Source organism: Ochlerotatus camptorhynchus, unplaced genomic scaffold (genome assembly GCF_037179485.1).
Source record: "Ochlerotatus camptorhynchus isolate MF236.1 unplaced genomic scaffold, CSIRO-AGI_Acam_v1.1 ptg000101l, whole genome shotgun sequence".
NCBI lineage: Eukaryota > Metazoa > Arthropoda > Insecta > Diptera > Culicidae > Ochlerotatus > Ochlerotatus camptorhynchus.
In genome coordinates this window covers 1,398,615-1,404,734 of record NW_027040591.1, presented here as the reverse complement: position 1 = coordinate 1,404,734, position 6,120 = coordinate 1,398,615, and positions in this window count along the sequence as shown.

Genomic DNA, 6,120 nt, shown 5'->3' with positions numbered 1-6,120 from the left:
ATGAAGATGATCAGCTGAATGCTACAGATAATACTATGACCCGGAATTAGTACGATGATCAACGCGATCGAACTTTGGCGTTCCTTCGGTACACCATTAGCCTCGTTGTAAACCTACCAGTGGAACCGAAGACTTACGCAGAAACCGTTTCCAGTTCCGAGCATGTCGAATGGAAGACAGCAATGCATGAAGAAATGGCGTCTCATCAAGAAAACGGTACATGGGAAATCACCGAGCTACCCCCGGACCGTAAGCCAATAGGATGTAAATGGGCCTATAAGCGGAAAGAAGTTAAGACCGGTCAAGTTGTACGACACAAGGCTTATGGAGCAAGTATTCTCCCAAAAATTTGGCTTGAACTATGATCTGTTTTTTCCTCCTGTGGTGAAGCAAGCATCTTTTCGAATCGTTTTAACTTTAGCGAGCAGGGAACAAATACTGGTGCGTCACGTGGACATAAAAAAGCCTATTTGCATGGCGGACTTCTGGAGGAGATCTATATGAAGCAACCTCCGGGCTTCACATTCAGCACTCCGAATAACATGTGCCGATTGAGACGCAGTCTTTATGAACAGGCAGCAAGAGTCTGGAATCGACGGACTGATGAAGTTTTCAAGAAACTGGGTTTCCAACGCACAACTGCTGATACCTGTCTGTATATTCGACGTAAATGACATCGTTGTTTTCTGCAAAAGAATCGGAACACCGAGATTTGGTGAAAGCATTACGAGCGGAATTCAAGATAACGGAATTGAAACGCCTGATTCAAAAGGCACTCAAACAATGACTCATTAAATGTATTTCCAATATAGCCATCACAAATTCAATGTTGTCTTCTCAGTGCTTATGATGCTAGTGGGGACGACTCTATCTACGATGCAAGAAAGATTGTGTTTTGCTGTGGCTAGCTGCGTACACGCTGAGTAGATAGAAAGAAGATTGATGACGTTTCTGAAGATTTCCTGCAAAAATATGAACCGCGATGCAAGTTTTTTTTTTTTTTTTTTTTTTTTTAACTCTTTATTTGTTCCAAATTCAAAATAAATTACATTTCATTTTTAACCTAGGTGCTCCAGTTACTACAGTAACTTACCAGCCTTAATTGTTATGATATATATCTAAGTGTTTTTACATTGTTCCTGTCTTGGCAATTCAGTATTTTAAACAGGTTTTTTAACCTGCATGTCAGTATAACAATTGATAGCTTAAAACTAAATAACTAAAACTAAATCTTATCTAAGTATAAAGGGAATTAATCGTTGCAATTGAGGATTGTAACGATTTTTGCCGGAAATTATTAATTATTTTGTTGGACATTTGTGCTAAAGTCTCAACATTCGAAATTCTATGTACTTCGGTAGTACTGTACCAGGGAGGCAACTTCAAAATCATCTTCAGAATTTTGTTCTGAATCCTTTGAAGTGCTTTTTTCCTGGTAGTGCAGCAACTAGACCATATTGGCACAGCGTAAAGCATGGCCGGTCTAAAAACTTGTTTAAATATTAGAAGTTTATTCGTCAGGCAAAGTTTGGATTTCCTGTTTATAAGAGGATACAAACATTTTATATATTTGTTACATTTGGCTTGAATGCCCTCAATGTGATCTTTAAAAGTTAATTTTTGGTCAAGTATTAATCCAAGATATTTCACTTGGTTTGACCAGGAAATTGGAACTCCGTTCATAGTGACTATGTGACTATTACTAGGTTTCAAAAACGAAGCCCTGGGCTTATGTGGAAATATTATAAGTTGAGTTTTGGAAGCGTTGGGAGAAATCTTCCATTTTTGTAAATAAGAAGAGAAAATATCTAAACTTTTCTGAAGTCTGCTGCAAATAACACGAAGACTTCTTCCTTTAGCGGAAATTCCTGTGTCATCAGCGAACAAAGATTTGTGGCAACCCTGAGGCAAATCAGGGAGGTCCGAAGTGAAAATGTTATACAATATAGGCCCAAGAATGCTACCCTGAGGAACTCCTGCCCTAACAGGTAGTCGATTAGATTTGGAATTTTGATAATTTACTTGAAGAGTTCTGTCAGTTAAATAATTTTGAACTAATTTCATAATATAAAGTGGAAAATTAAACTTTTTCAATTTAGCAATCAAACCTTCATGCCAAACACTGTCGAATGCTTTTTCTATGTCTAGAAGAGCAACTCCAGTTGAGTGGCCTTCAGATTTGTTTGAACGAATTAAATTGGTAACTCTTAAGAGTTGATGAGTAGTTGAATGCCCATGGCGAAATCCAAACTGCTCATCTGCAAAAATTGAGTTCGTATTGATGTGAAGCATCATTCTATTCAAAATTATCTTTTCAAAAAGTTTACTTATTGAAGAAAGCAAACTTATTGGGCGGTAGCTAGAAGCTTCAGCTGGATTTTTATCCGGCTTCAAAATTGGAACAACTTTTGCATTTTTCCATTTATCAGGAAAGTATGCCAAATGGAAACATCTGTTAAATAATTTTACCAAGAAAGACAAGGTACTCTCTGGGAGTTTTTTGATGAGGATATAGAAAATTCCATCATCACCTGGAGCTTTCATATTTTGAAATTTTTTAGTTATAGACCTTACTTCGTCCAAATCAGTCCCCCAGGAATCATCAAAAATATTTTCCCGAGAGAAAATATTCAGAAAATCCCGAGCAACCTGATTCTCAATAGGACTAGTAAGACCCAAACTGAAATTATGGGAACTCTCGAATTGCTTAGCAAGTTTCTGAGCTTTTTCCAAATTTGTGATCAAAATTTTACCACCTTCTTTAAGCGCTGGAATAGGCTTTTGAGGTTTTTTCAAAATTTTTGTGAGTTTCCAAAAGGGTTTGGAACTCGGGTCTAATTTAGAAATATTATTTTCAAAAGTTTTGTTCCTCAGGGCAGAGAATCGCTTTTTAATTTGTTTTTGCAAATCCCGCCAGATAACTTTCATGGCAGGATCGCGTGTTCTTTGATATTGTCTCCTACGGACATTTTTAAGACGGATCAAGAGCTGAAGATCATCGTCTATTATAATTGAATCGAATTTAACCTCGCATTTTGGTACTGAGGCAGCTCTTGCTTCAACTATAGAAGTAGTCAGAGATTCAAGAGCATAATTAATTTCATCTTTGGTTTGCAAAGGAATGTTTGGATCGAAGTTATATTCCATAAATGTTCGATATTGCTCCCAATCAGCTCTATGGTAATTGAAAGTAGAGCTGTTGGGATTACAAATTATTTCTTGGGATATTTCAAAAGTTACTGGAAGGTGATCAGAACCGAAGTCAGCATGGGTAACCAATTGGCTACAAAGTTGACATGAATCAGTTAAGACCAAATCAATAGTGGAGGGATTTCTTATAGAAGAAAAGCATGTTGGGCTGTTTGGATATTGAATAGTGTAATAACCTGCAGAACAATCATCAAACAGAATATTACCATTGGAATTGCTTTGAGCATTATTCCATGAGCGGTGTTTTGCATTAAAATCACCAATAATGAAGAATTTAGACCTATGACGGGTAAGTTTCTGGAGGTCACCCTTGAGAAAATTCTTTTGCTGGCCTACGCATTGGAATGGCAAATAGGCAGCTATAAACGTAAGTTGTCCAAATTTTGTTTCAACAGAAACTCCCAAAGTTTCAAAAACTTTGGTTTCAAATGAAGAAAGAATTTTATGTTTGATTCGTCTATGAATAATGATGGCAACGCCACCACAGGGTCCATCAAGACGATCATTTCTATAAATCAAGTAGTTTGCGTCCTTCTTAACCTTATGGGCAGGTTTAAGGAACGTTTCAGTTATAACGGCAATATGCACGTTATGAACTCTTAAAAAGTTAAATAGCTCGTCTTCATTATCTTTAAGAGATCGAGCATTCCAATTTACAATATTTAATGCTTTAAAATCCATTACTGAATTTTAAAGTCATGACAATATTATTTGCAAATTTTACTCCAGTTTGAATAGCATCAAACATGGAGTTAGATTTAAGCATATCAGAAATCATGTCAATTAATGAATTCTGTAAAAATTCCATTTTGGGGGCAGTAATGCTTCCTAAGTCAAAATTGTCAAAATTTCCGTTAGAACGTTGGTTAGTATTTTGATTTCTACCCGCTGCAATAGCAGCATAGGTAGCTCCATTAACTCGCTGAACATTGTTAGCAGCGAGGGGAGTAGGTACAGATGAAACATTTGAAGCAGGGGAGATATTTGTACCTACGGGTACGAATGTAGAATTTGTTCCTCGCTGACCGTTGTTAACAGCAGAGGAATTTGTACCTGGTCGGAAACGTGGAGCGTTTCCTACCTGACGGTTAGAACGAGATTGTAGGATCGCTTTGCGAGTCTTACATTCCCAAAAATTGGATTTGTGGTTTTCACCACAATTTGAACATTTAAATTTCTTAGGATCTTCCTTCACAGGACAGTCGTCCTTTGCGTGAGAGGAATCACCACAATTCATGCATTTAGCTGGCATGTAGCAATTTTTAGTTCCGTGACCCCATCCCTGGCACTTACGGCACTGGGTGAGGTTTTGGAAATTTCCTCCAGTCTTCCTGAAGTGTTCCCATTTCACTCGGACATGGAGCATAAGGCTAGCTTTTTCCAAGGCCTTAAGGTTGTTCAGTTCACTAGACTTGAAGTGAACTAAATAAAAATCATTAGAAATCCCGTTGCGCGAATCGCCAGGACGGGATTTCATTTTCATTTTGATTACTTGGAGTGGCACAACTCCAAGTAATTTTGCCAGTTCATCTTTGATCTGATCCAGGGATTCACCACTGGGCAGTCCTTTCATGACAACCTTGAACACACGTTCAGTTTTGGTGTCGTAAGTAAAAAATTTGTGCTTCTTCTCAGTAAGATACTTGAGAAGACATTTAAATCCGTCCAAGGTTTCAGCCAATACACGGCATTCACCCCGACGTCCAATTTGTAGTGAAAACTTAACTTTCACGAAATTCAAAAGTTCCATGCGAAGAGCATGGAAATCGGTAGTGGTTATCACAATAGGGGGAATCTTTTCCTTCTTGGCATTAAGCCGGGAAAGTTTACTAGAATTTTTCTTGGATGATGGATCATTCTCATCATCCGTGAGCAAATCAAATTGATTACTCAAATTAATTTCATCAGAAGGGGGGTCAAGAGTTTGCCCCTTTCTTTTGCGTTTAGGCGCCATGGCGGCAGTAAATTTTTATCCAATTCGACTTCCAAGCAGATTACTATAAGAATCTGAAGGATCGAAGAGGAATTTTCCAAATCGATATCCAAGAAGGATTACCTCGGGTAGGGTCCAAACAAGGATCGAAGAGGAATAAGAGTTGGAACAAGGTAGAAAATTTTTACAGGTTGAGCACTGAAAAGTGCTGTTTAAATTTGTTGTAGCTTTAGGTAGTAGTAACACTTCCTTCAGCAAAAAGCAAATAGATCCGCACGGCAAGAGAGCACGATGCGGACTGACCGCGATGCAAGTAGTTGTGACAAATGAAAGGCGATATTTCGAAGATTGATTCGCTAGTTTGAGATTTCTTGATGATCTAGAACCGAGAATTAGATGTGTCTCCCCCTTGTTATATACTCATTAAAAGTTACATCATTCTTGAACTAACACTAAAAACAGGTGTTCGGTCATAAAACTAAAAAGTAGTGCAAATGCAATAATTTCCGTTAAACATATTACTAACGAATTGATTCTAGGATCTCCATTACTTGATTTAAAAAAATGTAGTTGAAAAACATTTGTTGGTTGAAAAAAAAATATTTAGAATAAACTTCAAAAAAATTTCAAAGTTACCCCGTTTAACGGCCCTCCGTTTGATACTTTTTGCACTCAATTTTTTTATTTTAAGTTAACCGTTAAATCGAGAAGCCTGAATAATGACATAAATGAACATCACAACATTCGGTTTTCGATTTGCTCTCAGACTCTGCTCGGGTTGTCAGTATCCTCTCGGGGCGAGGATTCGCTGTTTGAGAAGAGGGTTTCAAGATTTCTTCGATCGAAAGAAAGTTTTGAAATTGGATTGTGTAGCCCGGGCAGACTGGTGCTTAACGAAGGCTGTCGATACGCTTGAATGGTAAGTTGCAAGTTGTGGTTTTTTGGATGATGGAAATATCGTCAAACTGGTAAACGTT